Source organism: Macaca thibetana, chromosome 10 (genome assembly GCF_024542745.1).
Source record: "Macaca thibetana thibetana isolate TM-01 chromosome 10, ASM2454274v1, whole genome shotgun sequence".
Lineage (NCBI taxonomy): Eukaryota > Metazoa > Chordata > Mammalia > Primates > Cercopithecidae > Macaca > Macaca thibetana.
In genome coordinates, this window is record NC_065587.1 from 73,802,295 (window position 1) to 73,826,943 (window position 24,649).

Here is a 24,649-nt window from a genome sequence, read left to right on the forward strand (position 1 = left end):
AGGCAGGTGGAAAGGTAAAATAATATCCTGCAGCTGATATTGCAGCTGTTCCCGTTTTATGGCGTTTTCGCCAACAACTTCCACCTGTGTTCCATTGGCCAGAGCCTAGTCACATGACCATACCTAGTTAGATGGCATGCCGGGAAACGTAGTTTTTCTATTAATGGCTGTGCGTATTAGTCTGTTCTCACACTGCTATGAAGAAATATCTGAGATTGGATAATTTATAAAGAAAAGAGGTTTAATTGACTCACAGTTCTGCATTGCTAGGGAGGCCTCAGGAAACTTACAGTCATGGTGGAAGGCAAAGGAGAAGCAGGCACTTTCTTTACAGCATGCCAGGAGAGAGTGAGTGCAAGCAGGGAAAATGCCAGATGCTTATAAAACCATCAGATCTCATGAGAGCCACTCATTATCACAAGAACAGCATGGGGGAAACCAGCCCATCATCCAATTACCTCCACCTGGTCCCGCCCTTGACACATGGGAATTACAGGGATTACAATTCAAGGTGAGGTTTGGGTGGGGACACAGAGCCAAATCAGATCACCATGTTAGGCCAAGATTATCCAGTGGTTTTATTACTCATCCAGCTAAGGTTCAGTGGTTCTATTACTAAAGAAAAAGGGGAGAATGGATGTAGTACTGGGCATCCAGCCATCTGTACCACCCTGCAGTCCCTTTGTGAGAATATGAGCATCCCAGTCTCTTCAGCATCGCTCTCAGTACCAAGGATGGTACGAAGGGGACAGGAATCCTCCTACCCTCAGGAACAGAGGTGGGGCCATGGGGAGTGGTCGGCACCATTCTCACCATTCACAGGAGGAGTTGCATAGTGGGTAGAGGGCAGCTGGAATTCCTTTGGCCTGCTCCTCTAGGCATACAGAGCATTCCCTCCACATATCCTGCTCTTAGTAGGAGAAGCTCTCTGCTGCATTTTACAATCAGAGTCATTTCATGCTGACGTACTTATTCCTAGGACATTTTCAGTTTAGCCCTCTTAAGATACTTATCTCAAATTAGAGGCACCAACCTCAGTCAGGTGGTGACGCCTGCGTTCCTCTTCTTTCTGGAAGCCTTGAACTGAGTCCTCCCTTGCGACTCCTCCCACTGATGCCTCCCATCATGTACCCATGGGATGCTGGTAGGTGTTTGTGGTCAGCTTTCTTTTGTTCCTGTGAGGTGGCTTCCAGACTCTGAGAAAGAAACACCCCTTCTCAATTCCACCATTCTCACTTCTTCAACCCTCAAAAACTCCTAATTGTCAAGAAACCACATTTTATGCATTTTGGTGCTCCACAACACTTCCTGGAGGCCTGTGTGAGGCAGGAGCTCAAGATGTACTTGTTCATTGCATGGTTGTTTGTGATCTGTCACTCAGTAAATGACCAAGGTAAAACTATCTCTGAAGAGGGCAGACACTGACATTTCCTTCCCTCCCCATAGATGAATGCTGCAATGCAATTCAAGGGGTAGAGTCTAAGTCCCTTTCCTTTCCTCTCCTCTCCTCTCCTCTCCACTTTTTCCTTTCCTTCCTTTCCTTTCCCTTTCTCCTTTCCTTTCCTTTCCTTACCTTTCCTTTCCTTTCCTGAGTCTAAGTCCCTTTCCTTTCCTCTCCACTTTTTCCTTTCCTTCCTTTCCTTTCCCTTTTCCCTCCCCTCCCCTCCCCTCCCCTCCCCTCCCCTCCCCTCCTCTCCCCTTCCTTTCCTTTCCTTTCTTTGTGAGACAGTCTCCCTTTGTAACCCAGGCTGGAGTGCCGTGGCACCATCTCGGCTCACTGCAACCTCCGCCTCCAGGATTCAAGCGATTCTTGTGCCTCAGCCACCCAGGTGGCTGGCATTACATGCATGCACCACCACATCTGGCTGTTTGTATTTTTAGGAGAGACAGGGTTTCACCACGTTGGCCAGGCTGGTCTTGAACTCCTGGCCTCAAGTGATCTGCCTGCCTCGGCCTCCCAAAGTGCTGAGATTACAGGTGTGAGCCACTGCGCCCAGCAAATTCCCTTTTCTTTGAATTGGGACTGACTTTAGTGACTTAAGAGTGGAAGGGACGGCCGAGCGCGGTGGCTCAAGCCTGTAATCCCAGCACTTTGGGAGGCCCAGACGGGCGGATCACGAGGTCAGGAGATCGAGACCATCCTGGCTAACACAATGAAACCCCGTCTCCACTAAAAATACAAAAAAATTAGCCGGGCGTGGTGGCGGCGCCTGTAGTCCCAGCTACTCGGGAGGCTGAGGCAGGAGAATGGCGGGAACCCGGGAGGCGGAGCTTGCAGTGAGCCGAGATCACGCCACTGCACTCCAGCCTGGGCGACAGAGTGAGACTCCGCCTCAAAAAAAAAAAAAAAAAAAAAAAAAAGAGTGGAAGGGACATCTTGTGTCTTCCAGGGCACAGCGTTAAGAAGCCTTGCAGGTCTCATCTAGCTGTCTTGGAACTTTGCTCTCGAGATACTCCTTCTCAGACCCCAGCCCCCATGCTAAGTGGACTCCTGAGCCACTTGGAAAGGCCATGCATAAACTCTCCAGTTGATTGTCCCAGCTGAGTTCTCAGCAGCCAATTAGCATCACCCACCAGCCACATAAAGGAGCCATCTTGTATTTGCATACAATTGAGTCCTGTGCTAACTGTAGCACTAACCAATATCTGGCAACAATCACCTGAGAGATCCCACATGAGAACTGCTGAGCTGAGCCCAGTGAACTTGCAGAACCATAAGACACAAAATTCAACTGTCCACTCATGAAGCGTTGGGGCCATTTGTAATGCAGAAATAGAGAACCGGAAGAGTGACTAAGCCAGGAAGAGAACCCGGAAGTTGTCTTGATCACCCAGGAGTCTTATTGGTGAGAAAGCACTGCCCAGCTTACCTACTCTGCCATATTCCTGATCCAGATGAGCTAAGAGCTGTGGCAGGTGACAGGTGGCCTCCTTTCACTACATGGTTCCACTAATTCATGTATAAGTGGAAAGCAGTATTTAATTATTGAGAGGGTGAAGACCTAACAAATATTTGCATAAAAGAATTTTTGTTTACCCTGTGCAAATAACCAGGCAGATTTTGTTTGTTGGTTGGTTCTTTATTCTCCTTTTGAGACAAGGTCTCACTGTTGCTCAGGCTGGAGTACAGTGGTGCGATTAAGGCTCACTATAGTCTCCACCCGCTGGGCTCAAGTGATCCTCTCACCTCAGCCTCCGGAATAGCACCACACCACTCCTGACTAACTTTTTTTCTTTTTTTCTTTTTTTGGTTGCTCTGAAACAAATGTGGCAGAATAAAAGAAATAGGCTTCTCAGAAGATGTATAGAATCTTCTGTTTGTTTGTTTGTTTTTCCTTATTTTCTAGGAGCGAACAATGCCCCATTTCCACGTGAATGGCAATGGAGTCATTGTCCGGGGGGTACTCAATACTCAAAAGTCAGCTGACCATGTCCTTAGATGCACCAGAAATGATGGTAAAGCTTGGGAGTGGGGATAACTTTGATTCTAGTTATTAGTGAATGCCTCAGCTCAGCATCACTGGGCTATGTGGGGCCTAAAGCAGGGCAGAGGCAATCAAGAGCACACAAAGACAGACATATGCGGAACTGGGCATGGACATGTAGGGACAGGAAGCCAGAGAAAGATGGGGGCATGAATATTCGTGTAAGGGTACATAGATTTGGCCAGGCATGGTGGCTCATACCTATAATCACAGCACTTTGGGAGGCCGAGGCAGGAAGATCACCTGAGGTCAGGAGTTCGAGACCAGCCTGACCAACATGGAGAAGATCCATCTCTAGTAAAAATACAAACTTAGTTGGGTGTGGTGGCACATGCCTGTAATCCCAGCTACTTGGGAGGCTGAGGCAGAAGAATCGCTTGAACCCGGGAGGCTGAGGTTGCAGTGAGCCGAGATCGTGCCATTACACACCAGCCTGGGCAACAAGAGCGAAACTCCGTCTCAAAAAAAAAAAAAAAAAAGGTACATAGATTTATAGTTATAGTGATATATATATAGCAAGGTGAATATAGACATTAATATGTGCGTTTGGAGAGATATACAGAGAGTAGAAAAATGTCTTCTTCATGTTTTGAGACAGAGTCTCACTCTGTTGCCCAGATTGGAGTACAGTGGTGTGATCTCAGCTCACTGCAACCTCTGCCTCCTGGGTTCAAGTGATTCTCATGCCTCAGCCTCTCAGTAGCTGCAATTACAGGTGTGTGCCACCATGCTGCCACCACGCCCGACTAATTTTTGTATTTTTAGTAGAGATAGGGTTTCACCATGTTGGCCAAGCTGGTCTTGAATGCCTGGCCTCAAGTGATCCACCTGCCTCAGCTTCCCAAAGTGCTGGGATTATAGGTGTGAGCCACCGGACCCAGCCTTTTTTGAGTTTTTGTTGGAGATAGGGTCTCACTCTGTCACCCAGGCTAGAGTGCAGTGGCACCATCATGGCTCACTGCAGCCCTGACCTCCTGGGTTCAAGTGATCCTCCCACCTCAGCCGGCTAAGTAGCCAGGACTACAGGCATACACCACCTTGCCTGGCTAATTTTTGTATTTTTTTGTAGAAATGGGTCCTCACTATGTGGTCCAGGCTAGTGTTGAACTCCTGGCCTCAAGTGATCCTCCCACCTCAGCCTCCAGAGTAGATGGGATTCCAAACAAGCATGAGCCTCCATACTCAGCCCCTTTTGAATCATGTAGTTCTTGGCGAGTTTGCAGGACCCTATTTCCCTGTCCATGGTGATGGTTCCAGGGACGGATACATCATCCATGTTAGCCAAGAAGAACTCTCCCCAGCAGTTTTCTACCTGGAGCTGGTAGGAGAGTGTTTTTTTCCTTTTTGGCCGTGAGACTGTAAGAACATGAACTTGAAGTTTCCTGAAGATCTAGTTCCAACTTCCTTGTGGAGACTGATGACTTGAGAAACAGAAGCCAAACAGCACAGTGAGGATTCATGCACAAGAAGTGAAGTGAGGATTCATGTACAAGTGAGGATCCATGTCCAAGAGATTATGAAGGAGGCGCTTCCAGGGGAAACAGTAAGGGAATGAGGGATGCATGTCAGGGAAAAGGAGAAAACTGAGCTAGGGTGGCATTTCATGTGAAGTTCCAGTCTCAGCCTTGTCCCTTGGGAAGCTGTGGGGTGTCAATTACACCTCAGGGTTATCCTTCTTCGACGTAAGAGATCTGGACTTTCTTCCTCCCACACTATCACCCTGGTAAATATAAAATCCCAGTGCTTACACAACAGCTCCAAAACCTCCAGAAAGACTCTCCTGAACGTCACAGGTGTGGGAAGAACCAGGAAGGCTCTGAAGGTGGAGCACGCAAAGACAATGACACAGGGAGCCCTACTTGAAGCGGCCTGGAGGTTCTGCATTTTTCTTGCCCCGGGGCTTGGCTTTGGTGGCTCACACTGAGGGAACTTCACTGTGTATCCTGGCTTGGTGCCACTGGCTGGGACTCCAGGGTGTGGTCAGAGCTGTTGGAGGGCAGGACTGGAGCCAGGGCCTGGCTGATACCTGGCACCAGGGACTGTACTGGTGAGGCTGCCTGGGCCTTGGATGAAGAGCAGTGATGCGAGGTGTCAGCTCGGAGGCCAGAGATAGGAAAGCCCAAGGGCTAGTCTAAGGCTTGGGTAGTGGGAGTTGATGCAGCAAAGTGGGGGAGACTGAACAACAGCTTCCTCTCTCTTCCCTTCACTCTTAGACTGTCCTCCTTGAAGGGAATCAGAATATGCCACCCCAAACTATGCCACATTGGCACAAGAATTATTTTAAGCTAAAGTCAATTAAGAAATAGCAGACACCGGAAGAACTCTCTGCCCGTGTTACTGTGTTTGCAGGAATACCTGAAGCTGGGAATTTATAAAGAATAGAGGTGTGTTTGGCTCACGGTTCTGCAGGCTGTACAAGAAGCATAGCACGAGCCAGGGCTCAGCTTCTGGTGAGGACTCTGGGAGCTGCCACTCATGGTGGAAGGTGAAGCGGGAGCAGGCATGTCACATGGTGGGAACAAGCAAGGCGGGGGAGGGGCCACACTTTTGCACAACCAGATCTTGCCTGAACTCAGAACAAGAGCTCACTCATTACCATGGGACGGCACCAAGCCCTTCATGGGGGAATCTGCCCCCATGACCCCAACACCTCCCACCAGGCCCCTCCTCCAACACTGGGGATCACACTTCAACATGAGATTTGAAGGGGGCACACATCCAAACCATATCACTGCCCCTCCCGTTTCTGCCTAAAAGCAGAACGTAAAGTTTCATTTGTAAGGGTGTCTTTCTCTCCCTACCAGGAAGAGTAGAATAACTCTTAATCACCATTATCACTAGAGATGGTACCAAGATGAATCTGCATAAACCAACCTTACTAGATAACCCTTATCTAACCTATCTATAGTTTCCCCCTTATGTTTACTTTCCCACAATTTACAACCCCTAGAAGCCCAAACCCATTTTTCTTTGTCTAGTTACCTCTCCACAATTTATCACCCTTTGTTAAAATCATATATAAGCTCTCAGGCCTAACCACTTCTTTAGGTTTTCACTTCTTTTCTATGAAGTCCCTATGTATACACAAAATAAAACTTTCCTCCTGTTAATCTGTCTTCTGACAGTTTAACTCTCAGGCCCAGCTACAGAATATAAGAGTAGAGGAGGCTGGGCATGGTGGTACATGCTTGTAATTCCAGCACTTTGGGAGGCCAAGGCAGGCGAATCAGTTGAGCTCAGGAGTTTGAGACCAGCCTGGGCAACATGGCAAAACTCCATCTCTACAAAAAAAAAAAAAAAGAAAAAATTTGGTGGGCATGGTGGCGCATGCCAGTAGTCCCAGCTACTCTGGAGGTGGAGGTGGAGGTGGGAGGATCACTTGATCCCAGGAGGTAAGGTTGCAGTGAGTTGAGATTATACCACTGCACTCCAGCCTGGGTGACAGAGTGAGACCCCATTTCGAAATAAAAGAGTAGAGGAAAAGTTTTTCCATTCTTCACTCTCAAGACCACACGTTTCTCTTCTCTTTTCCACAGCTGCATTCTTCCAGGCCTGTGGCCAGGTGCTCTCTCTGCCAGGTCTGTAGTTTACTCCTTTGTGTGGGCACTTTTGTCAGTGACTCACCTCAAGCTACAAGCCTTGCCCCCTCCCCAGCTCTCCGGGCCTCCCTGGCCCACCCATCCTGGCACCAGCTTTCATATCAGATCCCTGGTAATGCCTTATAGTAGATTCTATGGAAGACATGGTTTTTGTTTTTTCTTTTTTTTGAGATGGAGTCTCGCTCTGTTGCCCAGGCTGGAGTACAATGGCACAATCTCAGCTCACTGCAACCTTCGCCTCCCGGATTCAAGCAATTCTCCTGTCTCAGCCTCCCGAGTAGCTGGGATTAGAAGCACCCACCACCACACCTGGCTAATGTTTGTAGTTTTTAGTAGAGATAGGGTTTCACCATGTTGGCCAGGTTGGTCTTGAACTTCTGACCTCAGGTGATCTACCCACCTCGGCCTCCCATAGTGCTGGGATTACAGGCGTAAGCCACCGTGCCTGGCCAGCCCTTTTTTTTTTTTTTTTTAAATTATTTTTAGTATTTTTTAAAGAGATGGAATCTCACTATGTTGCCCAGGCTGGCCTCCAACTCGTGGAAGCCTCATCTTTGCCAAGCTCTGTGCACCCATCTGCTGTCTGCTTGCTATGAATGGCGGGCAACTTGGGCACAGGAGCCTCAGTGACTGCTTGGAGAGCTGGAAGTGTCTGGGAGTTTTCAATTCCCCCTTCTCCCTGGCCAGTAGCCAGACTGGCATGGGAGGACAACAGCCCAGGTCCTTCGCCTGGAGGTATAATTCACAGTCCAGTCACTCCATCCCCTTACAGGCTTCTCCTGGGAGCACACTCTTCTCTAATAAACCATTTGCACCTGAAACTTTGATTCAGGGACAGCGTGATCCACATCCCAAACATCATCAAGATGATCATTTTGCAACTGGAACTCACTGAATACTGAATGCTTGAGTAATATAATATATAAAGATATCACAGTATCTCCCTAGCATCCCCCACCGCCTTTTATCCCTGCAACCAACTTGCCTTGGTTAATTCTTGGCTCACCCATTCTCAGCCATGCAGTAAGGGAGGATCAACGCCCGCCCAAACTCCCACATGGGCCCTGATTTGTTTAAGACATCATGGACATTCCTTTGGTCATCATGGGCAGGAAACCCAAGCAGATCCAGCAGAGGACCCATCTGCTGGGGTTTCCAGGAATGAAAAGCTTCCTTCTTGGCAGGCCCAAGAAGAAAAGGCTGTGATTGAGGAAAGACATAGCCCACAACAACCCCTGGTGCTGCTCCCAGCCAGTGTGTGAAGACAACATCCAGAGACAGTGTCGAGTCAGAAAGGAAGAGAAACTACCTGTGGTCATCATGTGAGCCCTGGATAGAGGACTGTTCTGGTACAGGAGTCCCCAAATCCTCTTTTACTACTTAGTTAATTTGAGTTGAATTAAAAAAACAATGCACCCTTAAGAGCCCTGAATGATTTACTGGCTCTTTTTGGGAGTGGCCCTATTTTGAGATTATTTTAGGGAGTTCTTTAAATATACTAAATGCTCCATTTACTGTATAGGGGTGATTCAAAAAGAATCTTTTCCTCGGGGAAGAGGGAGAGGGAATTAATGTCTAATGAGTATAGAGTTTCGGTTTTGCAAGACGAAGTTCTAAAGATCTGTTTCACAATGTGAATACATTTAACACTACTAAACTGTACACTTAAAAATGGTTAAGATGGTAAATTTAATGTTTTAAAAAATTTTTTCTTGCTGGCCGGGTGTGGTGGCTCATACTTGTAATCCCAACACTTTGGGACCTTGAGGTGGGAGGATTTCTTGAGCCCAGGAGTTTGAGACCAGTCTGGGCAACATAGTGAGATCCTGTCTCTATAGAAAAATAAAAATAATAAAAACATTTTTTTCCTCTTTTATTTTTTAATTTTATTTTTATTATTTTTAAAAATAAAGACAGGTCTCGCTATGCTGCCCAGGTTTGTCTTGAACTCCTGGCCTCAAGCAATTCTTCCGCCTTGGCCTCCCAAAGTGCTGGGATTATAGGCACGAGCCTCGCACCTAGCCATCAATTTAATGTTATATGTTTTTTAACACAATAAAAAAGGCATACAGAATGTAGGTATATACATTTATCTAAGTGCATCAACCTGTATAGTTAAAATGGTACCTTTTTTTTTTTTTTGAGACAAAATTTCCCTCTTGTTGCCCAGGCTGGAGTGCAATGGCACTATCTTGGCTCACTGCAACCTCTACCTCTCAGGTTCAAGTGATTCTCCCGCCTCAGCCTCCTGAGTAGCTGGGATTACAGGCATGTGCCACCACGCCCGGCTAATTTTCTATTTTTAGTAGAGATGGGGTTGCTCCATGTTGGTCAGGCTGGTCTTGAACTCCCAACCTTAGGTGATCCGCCCACCTCAGCCTCCCAAAGTGCTGGGATTACAGGCGTAAGCCACTGCGCCTGGCCCAAAACGGTACATTTTATGGAACATAGATAGTACTCCAGTAAAGCTGATTTAAAAGAATAAAACTAAAAAGAGGCCAGGTGCAGTGACTGGCAAAACTCCGTCTCAAATAAATAAATAAAAATAATATTTTTCCTATAGGGTCCCAACCTCATGACATCCTATGAGATCATGTTTTGCAATTGCTGTCAAGATTTCTAACAATGAGACCAGGTTTGGTGGCTTATACTTTGGGGCCGAGGCAGGCAGATTGCTTGAGTCCAGGAGTTTGAGACCAGCCTGGGCCACATAGCAACCAACTTGCCCCGGTTATTTCTTTAAATTCATTCATACATTCTTTCAACAAATATTGGCAGAGCGCAGTGGCTCAAACCTGTAATCCCAGCACTTTGGGAGGCCAAGGCAGGAGGATTGCTTGAGCCCAGGAGTTCGAGATCAGCCTGGGCAATATAGTGAGACCCCATCTCTACAAAAAACAAACAAAATTAGTTGAATGTGGTGGCATGTGCCTGTAGTCCCAGCTGCTTGGGAAACTGAGGTGGGAAGGTCGTTTGAGCTCAGGAAAGTGGAGGCTGCAGTGAGCTGAGATCGCGCCACTGCACTCTACAAAAATACATCTACAAAAATTAGTGGGGGGTGGTGGTGCACACCTGTGGTACTAGCTACTTGTGAGGCTGAGGTGTTAGGGTCACTTGAGCTTGGGAGGCGGAGATTGCAGTGAACTGAGATTGTGTCACTGCACTCTGGCCTGGGCAACAGAGCAAGACCCCGTCTCAAAAAAAACAAAACAAAACAAATTCCAGCAATAGCTCAAGCACCCAAGTCCTTTACTGGACAGGAAGTGTCCTAAGGGTACTTTCTATGGTCTGGTGTTATTGTGCCCCAGAAGATGACATGATGCAGTGACTTGAGAGGCAACCATTAACTATTGTTGGCCGGGCACGGTGGCTCACGCCTGTAATCCAGCACTTTGGGGGGCCAAGGCGGGCGGATCATCTGAGGTCAGCAGTTGAGATCATCCTGGCCAACATGGCGAAACCCCGTCTCTACTAAAAATACAAAAAATTAGCCAGGCATGGTGGTGGGTGCCTGTAGTCCCAGCTACTTGGGAAGCTCAGGCAGGAGAATCACTTGCACCCATGAGGTGGAGGTTGCAGCGAGCCGAGGTCACGCCACTGCACTCCAGCCTGAGTGAAAGCAAGACTCCATCTCAAAAAAATAAATAAAATAAAATAAAATAAATACTGTTGAATGGAGGGATTCACCAATGTGTAGCCTGTCAGACAGGCTAGCCTAAATGTTGAGGTTACACAGTGACCAAAACAGACAAAAATCTGTTTCTTTGGCCTGGTGTGGTGGCTGACGCCTGTAATCCCAACATTTTGGGAGGTGGGTGGATCACCTGAGGTCAGGAGATCGAGACCAGCCTGGTCAACATGGCAAAATCCCGTCTCTACTAAAAATACAAACATTAGCTGGGCATGGTGGCGCACGCCTGTAATCCCAGCACTTTGGGAAGCCGAGGTGGGTGGATCACTTGAGGCCAGGAGTTCAAGACCAGCCTGACCAATATGGTGAAACTCCATCTCTACTGAAAATACAAAAATTAGCAGGGTGTGGTGGCAGGAGCCTGTAGTCCCAGCTACTCGGGAAGCTGAGGCAGGAGAATCACTTGAATCCAGGAGGCAGAGGTTGCAGTGAGCTGAGATTGCATCAGTGCACTCCAACCTGGGCAAGACAGCTAGACTTAATTTAAAAAAAAAAAAATCTGTGCCCTTGTGGATTCCATTTTACTAGGGGAAATACTTGTAAATAAGATAAATTTGTGAAATATATACTATGATGGTAGTGAGTATTAAGGAAAAAAATGAATCAGGATCAGAGATAAGTAGCATGGGGCATGGGGGTTTAGCCTCACTGAAGTGATATTTGTATCAAGACTTCATGAATGACACACAGACATCAACCTCACAGCCCCGTGGAAGTATAATCTGAGGCAGAGCAGTAGAAACTGGCCCAGGAGAAAAGGGAGGATGCAGACACATCAATTAGACATAGCCAGGGATGCTTCATGGTGTCCTGGGTGTGTGACCTGTGTAGACACACAGGGACCCATGCTTAGAGGGACCCTGTGCTTGATTTAATGCTCTGCTGTCACCCTCTTGAAGTTTTTAATCAGTTTTTAAACAAGGGACTGTGCATTTTCATTTTGCACTGGGCCCCACATGTTACAAGTTACGAAGCTGGTCCTTCATTCTTTTGAATAAACAGTGCCTTCTCCCTATCGCCCTCTTTAGAAGCACAGATACTCCCAGCAAATGCTAATCATTCCTGTTTCTAATTTACTGATGTGACTCATTTTTCCTCTAATAGGTGTGAAGTATGAGATAGAGACTGTGTCATCCAGGGTAGGCTGGGGTATGCTGCATGACAGAAACCCCCAAATCCGGTGGCTTCACACAACAAAGGTGTGTACTTCACTCTCACACTTTGTGTTCATTATGGGTCAATGGGGGGCTCTGTTGTGCATCATCATCACTCTAGGACCGTGGCAGAGGGAAAGTGAAACAAGGGAAATTACGCACTGGCGGTTAGAGCTGCTACTCAGAAATGACACATATTGCTTGAACTCACATTTCCTTGCCAAGGCAAGTCACATGGCAAGTCAGCCTCCTTTAAGAGATGAGGAAGTTCAATCCAAACATGAGCCCAGACAATTGGGCCACTTGTTTTTTTGTGTTTTTTGAGACACAGACTCTTGCGTTGTTGCCTAGGCTGGACTGCAGTGGTATGATCACGGTTCCCTGCAGCCTCAACCTCCTGGGCTCAAGCAATCCTTCTGCCTCAGCCTCCCAAGTAGCTGGGACTACAGGCGTGCGCCAACGGGCCCAGCCTACATTTGTTAATTCGTTATTCCAACACTATTTATTAAATAAGCTATCCTTTTCTCTAGTGATTTTAATTGCCCATTTATCATATACAAAACTTTTGTTGATATTGGTGACCCTTTTTGCATAGTGTTTCTGTTCCATTGTTTTTTCTTTTGGTGCCTATGCAGAATCACCCTGTTTTAATTTCTGTAGGTTTACAATGCCATTTTATTGTATTGTTTTAGAGACAGGGTCTTGTCATGTTGCCCAGGCTGGCCTTGATCTCCTGGGTTCAAGGGATCTTCCTGCCTCAGTCTCCTGAGTAGTGGGACTATAGGCACGAGACATCATGCCTGATTTATAATGTCATTTAATATCAAAGAGGTTAAGTATTCTTAAGATTCTCCTTTGACCTTTTCTTGGCTATTATCTTAATCTTTTATTTCTAGATAGATTTCAGAATCACTTTGTCAAATCCCCCCATTCCTTCTATGTGATTTTGATTAGAATGGAATTGCATTTGTAGATGAATTTGCATTTCTTTATAATATTGAGACATTAGGTTTTTGTTTTGTTTTTAGAGACAGCTTGCTCTGTCACCAAGGCTGGAATGCAATGGCACAGTCATAGATCACTACAGCCTCTAACTCCTGAGCTCAAGTGATCTTCCCACCTCAGCTGGGACTACAGGTACAAGCCACTGCACCCAGCTTTTACTAGTGGAATGAAATAATCTTTCCATCCCCTGGGAGCATGGTCACTCATGACTGAAATTCACTGAAATTTTTAAAAAAGAAGAAAAAAAATTGGAAAGCCTTATTTTCTCCTTCTCTTTTCTTTTTTGAGACAGGGTCTTGCTCTGTTGCCCAGGCTGGAGTGCAGTGGCGCAATCCTGGCTCACTGCAACCTCTGCCTCTCAGGCTGAGGTGATTCTCCTGCCTCAGCTTCCCCAGTAGCTGGGACTACAGGTACGCACCCCCATACCTGACTAACTTTTGTATTTTTAGTTTAAAAAGCTAACTGCATAGTTTTTGTTCGCTTGTTTGTTTGAAAAAAAAATCATAACATCTTACTGAGATACTTAAAAAGATTATTTTATAAAACTAGTAGTCAGGTGCAGTGGCTCAAGCCTGTAATCCCAGCACTTTGGGAGGCTGAGGCGGGCGGATCACAAGGTCAGGCGTTCGAGGCCAGCCTGGCCAACATGGTGAAACCCCATGTCTACTAAAAATACAAAAATTAGCCGGGCGTGGTGGTGCTCACATGTAATCCCAGCTACTCAAGAGGCGGAGGCAGGAGAATCACTTGAACCCGGGAGGCGGAGGTTGCAGTGAGCTGAGATCGTGCCACTGCACTCCGGCCTGGGCGGCAGAGTGAGATTGTCTCAAAAAACAAAACAAAACAAAACAAACAAACAAACAAACAAAAACTAGTAAAAGCCGGATTATCATATTCAGTAACTTTCTATTAATTTGATCTTCAAGTATTTTGTTTTATAGTTATTGTGAATGAGACAATGTTCCTAAATGTTATTCTAGTAGAGTAGAAGTTCTCTCAATTTTGATATTATTTGTAACCATCTATCCTGCTGCTGAACTCTCTTATTAGTGCAAACAGCTGTTTGAAAAAATCTCTGTGTCCTTAATGTAGAGGTTGAAAAAAAAGAAGAAAAATCCTCTTGGTTTTTGTAAGTTGCAATGAATGTGTTCACAAATTATGATTAGTCTCTCATTCTTTCTTTCCTTTTTCTTTTTGTACCAATTTCATACTTCTCATTTCTACAGCAAGACTGAAAGTTGCTGTGTTAACCAATACATTTTAATTTCTACCGTCTTCTGTGACCCCATGACTGCTTGCCTCCAGTCTGGCAGCAGCTAGGGTGTTCAGTGCCTATTGGCTTAGGGAAGGAATGACACAGCAGAATGTAGAAAAAGGAAGTCAAGTTCTTGAAATTTTTAGTTTCTAAAGTCTTTCTCTCTCTCTCTTTTTTTTTTTTTTTTGAGATGGAGTCTCAGTCTGTCGCCCAAGTTGGAGTGCGGTGGCGCAATCTCGGCTCACCACAACTTCTGCCTCCTGGATTCAAGTGATTCTCCCGTCTCAGCCTCTTCAGTAGCTGGGTCTACAGGCATGCGCCACCATGCTAATTTTCACCATGTTGCTTAGGCTGGTCTCAAACTCCTGGCCTCAGGTGATCTGCTCACCTTGGCCTCCCAAAGCTGGGATTACGGGTGTCAGTCACTGTGCCCAGGCTTCTTTCTCAGACTTGAAATGGCAGATGAGGTGAGTGAGACTCTATACCAGGTTACACACTGTAGCCCCTGGACCCCTGCTGATCCATGAACTGTCTGTTACTGTCCATGATGAGTTAAGTACAGATATTGAGAACATTTAGCAGCTGTTATAGCAATATGATGTTGTCCCTATCCAAGTGCATGATTGGCAGACTCATCTCATTCAACAGTGTATAGGCCAAAAAGATTAATTCATGACAATTGGAAGTAAAACAAAACTGGTCTTCCATCATAGATTGCTTGATAAGTGCTTCTTTAACTAGAAGTCTCTAGATGCAGAGAAAGAGGAGAGTTAGAGAGAAGCATGTGGGTTTGAATCTGAGATGTGCCCCTGCGTCTTGTCCCCTCCCCTAGAAGCCCCAAAAATTGCTGTAAGTGGGTGGTGGGGGATGGAAGGGGCGAGCTGCCAGCAGGAGAACAAGAGATATCCTTGACAAACCAGAAAGCTGGAATCTGAAGGCACCCATGCCCTTTTTCTAAGTAGAGTCTGGTAAGTGGCAAGACAGTGAAAAGGCTATGGGCACAGCAGGGCAGCTGGGTCTGGCAGCCCACGTGGTTCTCACGCACGCACCCCAGCATGGGCTGGGAGCAGCAGAACAATTTGATGTGTGTCCAGGAGTTCCTAAATGCTCCCAAAGGCAGCAGAAAATCTTGAACACTCCCACGAAGTAGGCACACACACCACCTAAAGCTCCCACATGCCCAAATGGGGTGCAGAAGGAGCTAAGAGACACAGATCAGAAGAATGTTCATAGCTGAGAACAGGGGACAAAACCACAGCTACCTGTATCACCAGTACCCAAGATCTAGACAAAACAAAACACATCTTAGCCAGTGTGGACACTCAAGAGTTAGATGCTCCTCCTTTCTGGAGGCCTTGACACCAAGTGACAGTCCTCCCTGCTTGCTGTCAGAAAGGGGAACACTCTTATTATGGCCAGGAGTAAATTTCCATCACCTGGGAGAATGGTCACTCATGTTTGAAATTCACTGAATTTTTTTTTTTTTTTTTTTTTTTTTTTTAGACAGAGTCTTGCTGTGTCACCCAGGCTGGAGTGCAGTGGCGCGACCTTGGCTCACTACAACCTCCGCCTCTCGGGTTCAAGCAATTCTCCTGCCTCAGCCTCCTGGGTAGCTGGGATTACAGGCACCCACCACCATGCCCAGCTAATTTTTGTGTCTCTTTTTCAGTAGAGATGGGGTTTCACCATGTTGGCAAGGCCGGTCTCAAATAGCTGACCTCAGGTGATCCACCTGCCTCAGGCTCCCAAAGTGCTGGGAGCCACCATGCCCAGCCATTCACTGAAATTTTTAAAAAAGAAAAAAAAAATGGGAATGCCTTGTTTCTCTTTCTCTCTCTGTCTTTTTTTTTTTTTTTTTCAAGACAGGGTCTTGCTGTGTTGCCCAGGCTGGAGTGCAGTGGCATAATCCCAGCTCACTGCAACCTCTGCCTCCCAGGCTCAGGTGATCCTCCTGCCTTAGCCTCCCGAGTAGCTGGAACTACAGGTGCATGCCACCATGCCTGGCTACTTTTTGTATTTTTAGTTTTTTAAAAAATAACTGCATAGTGTTTGTTTGTTTTGAGACAGAGTCTTGCTCTGTTGCCCAGGCTGGAATGCAATGGCATGATCTAGGCTCACTGCAAGCCCAACCTCCTGGGCTCAACCAACCCTCCCCACCTCAGCCTCCCGAGTAGCTGAGATTACAGGTGCCCACCACCACACCCGGCTAATTTTTGTGCCGTTAGTAGAGACAGGGTTTCACCATGTTGGCCAGGATGGTCTCAAACTCCTGACTCTCAAGTGATCCGCCAACCTTGGCCTCCCAAAGTGCTGGGATTACAGACTTGAGCTACCATGCCCAGCCTTAAGGAAACCCTTATTTCTTGCACGGCTGTCTGTATACTGACATTCATACCTCCTCTGGCTTTGTTCAATCAAAATGACAGATGTTAGTGGGCATTTTTGCCTTGTTTCTGATTTTAATGGGAATGCATTTGGTATTTTATTATTAGTTACGGCATTTGTGATTAATTCTTCATATTCTTTTTTTTTTTTTTTTTTCTTTTTGAGACAGAGTTTCACTTGTCGCCCAGGCTGGAGTGCAATGGCATGACCTTGGCTCATTGCAACCTCCGCCTCCCGGGTTCAAGCGATTCTCCTGCCTCAGCCTCAAGAGTAGCTGGGATTACAGGTGTACACCACCAAGCCCAGCTAATTTTTGTATTTTTAGTAGAGATGGGGTTTCACCACGTTGACCAGCCTGGTCTCAAACTCCTGACCTCATAAGATCCGCCAGCCTCAGCTTCCCAAAGTGCTGGGATTACAGGCGTGAGCCACCACACCCGGCCTAATTCTTCATATTCTTGGTGATGTTAGGACCCATCTTTTTGAAGTTGGTTAGGGAGATTTTTTTTTTTTTTTTTTTTCCAGGAGCGGCGGTTTAATAGAAGAAAGAGAAAGAAAAACAGCTCTCTCTATTGAGAGAATGGGGACCTGCGAGAGGAAAGACCTGGCTAGGGAATTTTAATATGCCTTTTTAGTAAATCAGGGATAGATGTTGAATTTTATCAGACGGTTTTTGGCTTCTATCAAGGAGTCATACGATTTTTCTCCTTCAACCTATTAGGGCAATCAAGCACACACAGATTTCCTTAATAGACCTTTGACTTTGCCTATTTGTTTTAACCCACAGCTTGGTTTTGTCTTATTATAATTTATTTACAAACTTAAAATCAATATTTATAGATGAAGTTGGCATGTACATTTCTTAACACATTGGTTTGGATGAGCTTTGATATAAGTGTTCTACTAGGCTTGTTAAATGGATAGTGATGTTTCTAAACTTTTCTCTTGCTTTATTTATTTATTTTATTTTATTTATTTTATTTTTTGAGACAGAGTCTCGCTCTGTCACCCAGGCTGGAGTGCAGTGGCCGGATCTCAGCTCACTGCAAGCTCCGCCTCCTGGGTTCACACCATTCTCCTGCCTCAGCCTCCCAAGTAGCTGGGACTACAGGCGCCCACCATGCCTGGCTAGTTTTTTGTATTTTTTTTTTTTTTTAGTAGAGGCGGGGTTTCACCGTGTTGGCCAGGATGGTCTCAATCTCCTGACCTCGTGATCCGCCTGTCTTGGCCTCCCAAAGTGCGGGGATTACAGGCGTGAGCCACCGCGCCTGGCCTCTCTTGCTTTAGATTCTAGAATGCAAAATTACCTCCAGTCTTTCTTCAATGTTTAGTAGAAATTTTCCATAATATTGTTCAACTAGGTCTGAAAATTTGGGGGCATAAGATCTTTTTCTCTCTCTTTTATTTTAGGTTCAGGGAATACATGTGCAAGTTTGTTACATGGGTAAATTACGTATCGTGGGGGTTTGGTATACAGACTATTTTGTCACCCAGGTAATGAGCATAGTACTCAAAAGGTAGTTTTTTGATCCTAACCCTCCTCCCACTATCCACCATCAAGCAGGCCTCAGTGTCAACTGTTCCATTCTTTGTACCCACGTGTGCTGAAGGTTTAGCTTCTGCTTATAATAAGTGAGAATGTGTGGTGTTTGGTTTTCTGTTCCTGTGTTAATTCACTTAGGAAAATGACCTCCATCTGTGTTGTCGCAAATAACACGATCTTGTTCTTTTTATGGCTGCATAATTTTCTATTTTAATTTTTATTATTATTGTTTTTTGGAGACGGAGTCTTGCTCTGTTGCCTGGCTGGAGTGCAGTGTCGCAATCTCTGCTCACTGCAACCTCTGCTTCCTGGGTTCAAGTGATTCTCTCCCTCAGCCTCCTGAGTAGTTGGGACTACAGGTGTGTGCCACTACAGTCAGCTAATTTTTGTACTTTTAGTAGAGATGGGGTTTCACCATGTTTTCCAGGCCGGTCTCAAACTCCTGACCTCAGGTGATCTGCCTGCCTCGGCCTCCCAAAATGTTGGGATTACAGGTGTAAGCCACCGCATCTGGCCCCATAATATTCCATGTTGTATATGTACCATGTTTTCTTTATCCAGTCCACTGTTGATGCAACGTAAGATCTCTGGTGACCCTTTTCCTATCCTCCAGAGTTCGTTGGTTTATTCCAATATTCTATTTCTTCCCGAGCCAATTTTAGTAATTTATATTTTATTTTTAAAATAGTCCGTTTCATTTATTTTTAAAAAGTTCATTTCATTTCCATTTTTTAACTCACACACAAGGTTGTACCTAATATTCTGTTATCTGAATGTTTATCCCTGAATCCAGAATTTCATCTGAAAACTATGTTCTTGGACTCCAGATCGCCCCCTACAACAACCTCTCTGATCTGACTATAGGTACGAACCTTCTTTTTGTACAAGTTTCTCCTGTTGCTGGTAGCAACTCTCCTCCAATTCTCCTGTTCCACTTTTTTTCATGCTACTGAATCTTTTTTTTCCTTCCTTCCTTCCTTCCTTCCTTCCTTCCTTCCTTCCTTCCTTCCTTCCTTCCTTCCTTCCTTCCTTCCTTCCTTCCTTCCTCCCTCCCTCCCTCCCTCCCTCCCTCCCTCCCTCCCTCCCTCCCTCCTTCCTTCCTTCTTTGACAGAGTCTCACTCTGTCACCCAGGCTGGAGTACAGTGGCACAATCTCAGCTCACTGCAACCTCTGCCTTCCGGATTCAAATAATTCTCATGGCTCAACCTTCCAAGCAGCTGGAATTACAGGTGTGCGCCACCATGCACAGCTAATTTTTGTATGTTTCGTAGAGACAGGGTTTCACCATAGTTGCCAGGCTGGTCTCAAACTTCTCACCTCAAGTGACCTGCTCACCTCGGCCTCCCAAAGTGCTGAGATTACAGTGAGCCACTGCGCCTGGCTTCCTGAATCTTTTCATGAGCCAAGTTCCTCTTTACATCTTTACCTGAAGGAGCCTGTTTTTTTTCTGGCATCAGGAGTTGTGATATGGGTTTCCTGTTCTAATCTTGTAGTCCCAGACAAAAAAAGCCATACTCTCTTTAAGCTTATTTATCAGATTTAGATGATGAGCTGAGAGTGAAGAGAAGGGCTGGACCCCCAGCTAGGGTAGGGGACGGGAGGCCAGGCTCCTTTCCATGACATAAGGGACTCTTCAACATCTCACCTGCCTGCATCCTAGCTACTCAGGAGGCTGAGGCAGGAGAATTGCTTGAACCCGGGAGGTGGAGGTTGCAGTGATCAGAGATTATACCACTGCACTCCAGCCTGGGGGACAGACTGAGACTGTCTCAAAAAAAGAAAAAAAAGGCCGGGAGCGGTGGCTCAAGCCTGTAATCCCAGCACTTGGGGAGGCTGAGGCGGGCGGATCACGAGGTCAGGAGATCGAGACCATCTTGGTTAACACGGTGAAACCCCGTCTCTACTAAAAAATACAAAAAACTAGCCGGGCGTGGTGGCGGCGCCTGTAGTCCCAGCTACTCGGGAGGCTGAGGCAGGAGAATGGCGTGAACGCGGGAGGCGGAGCTTGCAGTGAGCTGAGATCCGGCCACTGCACTCCAGCCTGGGTGACAGAGCGAGACTCCGTCTCAAAAAAAAAAAAAAAAAAAAAAAAAAAGTATCTGTATATATTTTTATATATGCTTTTTTTCTGGAAGAATACAATGACAGATTGTTAATATGGAGTCTTTAATATTTTGCTTAATATAATTCCATCTTTAAGTGAACAATTCTTTATCTTTTTATTTTGAGGTAGGGTCTTGCTCTGTTGCCCAGGGTGGAGTACAGTGGCACAACCACAGCTCACTGTAGCTTCAACCTTCTAGCCTCAAGCAATCCTCCCACCTCAGCCTCCCAAGTAGCTGGGATTACAGGTGCACACTGCCATGCCTGGCTAATTTCTTATTCATTTGTTTAGTTATTTTTTTGACACAGAGTCTCACTCTGTCCCCCAGGATGAGTGCAGTGGTGTGACCATGGCTCATTGGAGCCTCGACCTCCCAGGCTCAAGCAATCATTCCGCCTCAGCCTTCCAAGTAGCTGGGACTATAGGCATGCACCACCATGCTCAGCTAATTTTTGATTTTTTGTAGAGATGAGGTCTTGCTATTTTGCCCAGGCTGGGCTCAAAATCCTGGATGCAAGCAATCCTCCTGCCTCAGCCTCACCAAGTGCTGGGATTATAGGCATGAGCCGCGATGCCTGGCCAACAATCATTTTTCAAAGTCTGGAAGATGACATAGGAAAACCCAAGACTGACCCTAGAAGACAGAAACACCATCACAGCCTCAACTGTGTCCAGATTTCAAGATGTAGCTGTCTCCCTCTTAGACAAAAGACAACCTTGCCTTCCAGCCTTCACTCCAGAGTATCAATTACTCACAGGGTTTTGAACTTTGGAACCTGATCACTGCTAGGTCTTTCCCAGTGCTTTGTACACTCCAGGTGCTTTCCAGATTTAGATGATCAGCTGAGAGTGAAGAGAAGGGCTGGACCCCCAGCTAAGGTAGGGGATGGGAGTAAGGAAGGAGTAAGAGGACATATATTTTTTTTTTTTTTTTTTGAGACAGAGTCCCATTCTGTCGCACAGGTTGGAGCAGTGGTATGATCTACAACCTGTACCTCCTCTCCCCTGGCCTGGGTAGAGGCTGGCTTCCCGTCTCCTACCCTAGCTGGGGGTCCAGCCCTTCTCTTCACTCTCAGCTTATCACCTAAATCTGGTAAATCGGCCCAAAGAAAGTGTGGCTTTTTTTTTTTTGGTCTGGGACTAGAAGATTAGAATAGGAAACCTGTATCACAACTTCTGTCACCAGAGAAAAACAAGCTCCTTTGGTAAAGATGAGAAGAGGCATTTGGTGGAGGAGCTGGGATGACAGGCACGCACCACCACGCCTGGCTAAGTTTTGTATCTGTAGTAGAGATGGGGTTTCACCATGTTGGCCAGGCGAGTCTGAAACTCCTGGCCTCAAGTGATCTGCCCGCGTTGGCCTCCCAAAGTGCTGGGATTACAGGCATGAGCCACCACACCCAGCCAGGACATACTTAAAAAAAAAATGTTTCAAGGTCAGGCACGGTGGCTGACGCCTGTAATCCTAGCACTTTGGGAGGCCAAGGCGGGTGGATTGCCTGAGGTCAGGAGTTCGAAACCAGCCTGGTCAACATGGTGAAACCCCATCTCTAGTAAAAATACAAAAGTTAGCCTGGCGTGATGGCATATGCCTATAATCCCAGCTACTCTGGAGGCTGACACAGGATAATTGCTTGAATCTGGGAGGCAGAGCTTGCAGTGAGCCGAGCTCATGCCACTGCACTCCAGCCTGGGCAACAGAGGGAGACTCCATCTCAAAAAAAAAAAAAGAAAAAAGTTTCAAACACAATTGATTCAAACCAACCTCCCTTAAAAAGAAGGAAAAAAAGTCAGCATTTTCCATAGGAGACAGAGATTTGAAAAATGAAGCTGTGTTCGTGTCTCCTAATTCAGCTAGGTCAGCAGAAGAGCAACAGGGAAGCAATCATGTGTTTTTTTTTGTTTTTTGACACAAGGTCTCAAAAAATCCTCCTGCCTCAGCCTCACAAAGTGCTGGGATTATAGGCATGAGCCTACTGCACTCACCTGGCTGGAGTGCAGTAGCATGATCACAGCTGACTGCAGTCTCCACCTCCTGGGCTCAAGGATCCTCCCACCTTAGCTCCCTGAGTATCTGGGACCACTGGTGCATGCCACCACACCTGGCTTAATTAAAATAAATTTTTTTGCCGGGCGCGGTGGCTCACGCCTGTAATCCCAGCACTTTGGGAGGCCGAGGCGGGCGGATCACAAGGTCAGGAGATCGAGACCACGGTGAAACCCCATCTCTACTAAAAATACAAAAAATTAGCCAGGCACGGTGGCGGGTGCCTGTAGTCCAGCTACTCAGGAGGCTGAGGCAGGAGAATGGCGTAAACCCGGGAGGCGGAGCTTGCAGTGAGCTGAGATCCGGCCACTGCACTCCAGCCTGGGGGACAGAGCGAGACTCCATCTCAAAAATAAAAAAATAAAAAAATAAAAATAAATAAATTTTTTTGTAGAGATGGGGTCTCACTATGTTGCCCAGGCTGGTTTCAAACTCCTGGGTTCCAGGAGGCGGAGCTTGCAGTGAGCCGAGATCGCACCACTGCACTCCAGCCTGGGTGACAGAGAGAGACTCCGTCTCAAAAACAGACAAAAAACAAACAAACAAACAAACAAACAAAAAATCCTGGGCTCAAGAGATCCTCCCATTAGCCTCCCAAAGTGCTGATATTACAGGCGTGAGCCACTATGCCCAACCCAGAACCAGGTTTAACTGTAGAGGAGGCAATGGCGACAGGCGGTCTAAGCAGCAGGTGGAATGGTACTGTTAATGACATCAAGTTCATCTGAGTGTGGGTGGGAACTTAGTATAATAGATTTTAAAGGGATCATTCTCGCTGCTGTGCTGATAAGTGACTATTTTATGTTGATAATATACTGAGATAAAAATGTTATGGTCATAAAACAAAAATTGATTGCTGTAAAATGTAAAAAAGAGTCCTTGGACATTAAAACCATGATAGCAAGTAACAGAGCTGGGTGGTGGCTCACGCCTGTAATCCCAGCACTTTGCGGGACCGAGGTGGGTGGATCACGAGGTCAGGAGATCAAGACCATCCTGGCTAACACGGTGAAACCCCATCTCTACTAAAAATACAAAAAATTAGCCGGGTATGGTGGCACATGCCTGTAGTCCCAGCTATTCGGGAGGCTGAGGCAGGAAAATTGCTTGAACCTGGGAGGCAGAGGTTGCAGTGAGCCGAGATCACACCATTGCATTCCAGCTTGGGCAACAGAGTGAGACTCCGTCTCAAAAAAAAAAAAGAAAGAAAAGAAAAAAAATAGTAACAGAAGAGTAGAAGGCCGGGCATAATGGCTCACACCTGTAATCCCAGCACTTTGGGAGGCTGTGGTGGGCAGGTCACTTTGAGGCCAGTAGTTTGAGACCAGCCTGGTCAACATGGTGAAACCCCATCTCCACTAAAAATACAAAAATTAGTTGGGTGTAGTGGCACAGGCTTGTAATCCCAGATACTTGGGAGGCTTAGGCAGGAGAATTGCTTGAGCCTGGGAGGCAAAGGCTGCAATGAGCTGAGATCGCCACACTGCACTGCAGCCTGGGCAAAAGAGTGAGACTCTGTCTTAAAAAAGAAAAAAAAAAAAAAAAAAAAAAAAAAAAAAACCCAAAAAAACCCAAACAGTAGTAGAAAATATAACAGAGGGCTGGGCACAGTGGCTCATGCCTGTAATCCCAGGACTTTGGGAGGCCGAGACCTGAGGTCAGGAGTTCGAGACCAGCCTGGCCAACACGGCAAAACCCCATCTCTAGTAAAAAATACAAAAATTAGCCAGGCATGGTGGCACGCACCTGTAATCCCAGCTACTTGGGAGGCTAAGGCAGGAGAATTGCTTGAACCTGGGGGGCGGAGGTTGCAGTGGGATGAGATCGCGCCACTGCACTCCACCCTGGGTGGCAGAAGACTCCGTTTCAAAAATAAAATAAAATAAAATAAAATATGACAGAGGAGTTGAAAGAAAAAAAACTGAGGAAATCTTCCACAAAGGAGATCAAAAAGACAAAATATGGAAAAGAGACAAAAATACGAAAAATAGAAAAGGATCGACATCTAATGAAAAAATTCCAGAAATAGGAAACCAAGGTATGAGTGAAATAAATTATCAAATAAATTAATTTCAGAAAATTCCCTAGCACTAAAGGACATGAGCTTCCAGACTGAAAAGGCCAAGGGCACCTGGCACAATGGGTAGTGGGTGCTTAATAGAAATAGGCCAATAGCAGGACATGCATTGTGAAATTTCAGAGCACTGAAGACAATTCTACAAGCATCCAGAGAGAAAAATGATGACAAAGGAAGAACCAAGAATCAGAAGTCACGCGGGAAGCTAGAAGGCACTACAGTCACCTCCTCCCCTCAGAGGGACAATGGGCAGGAAGAGGACAGGGCAGCACCCTCCTTTATGGAGAGAGTTCTTTCAGATGA

General features: G+C 46.2%; 1 protein-coding gene across 1 annotated transcript in view; it reads left to right on the forward strand.

Moving 5' to 3' along the window:
- The first annotated feature begins 425 nt into the window (after nucleotides 1-425).
- CHGB (chromogranin B) overlaps nucleotides 426-24,649 on the forward strand; it is an 817,086-nt gene continuing 792,862 nt past the window's right edge. Inside the window, exon 1 of the mRNA XM_050745210.1 lies at nucleotides 426-435. The gene's annotated coding sequence lies outside the window, so the exon portion shown is untranslated. The remainder of the gene's footprint in view (nucleotides 436-24,649) is intronic.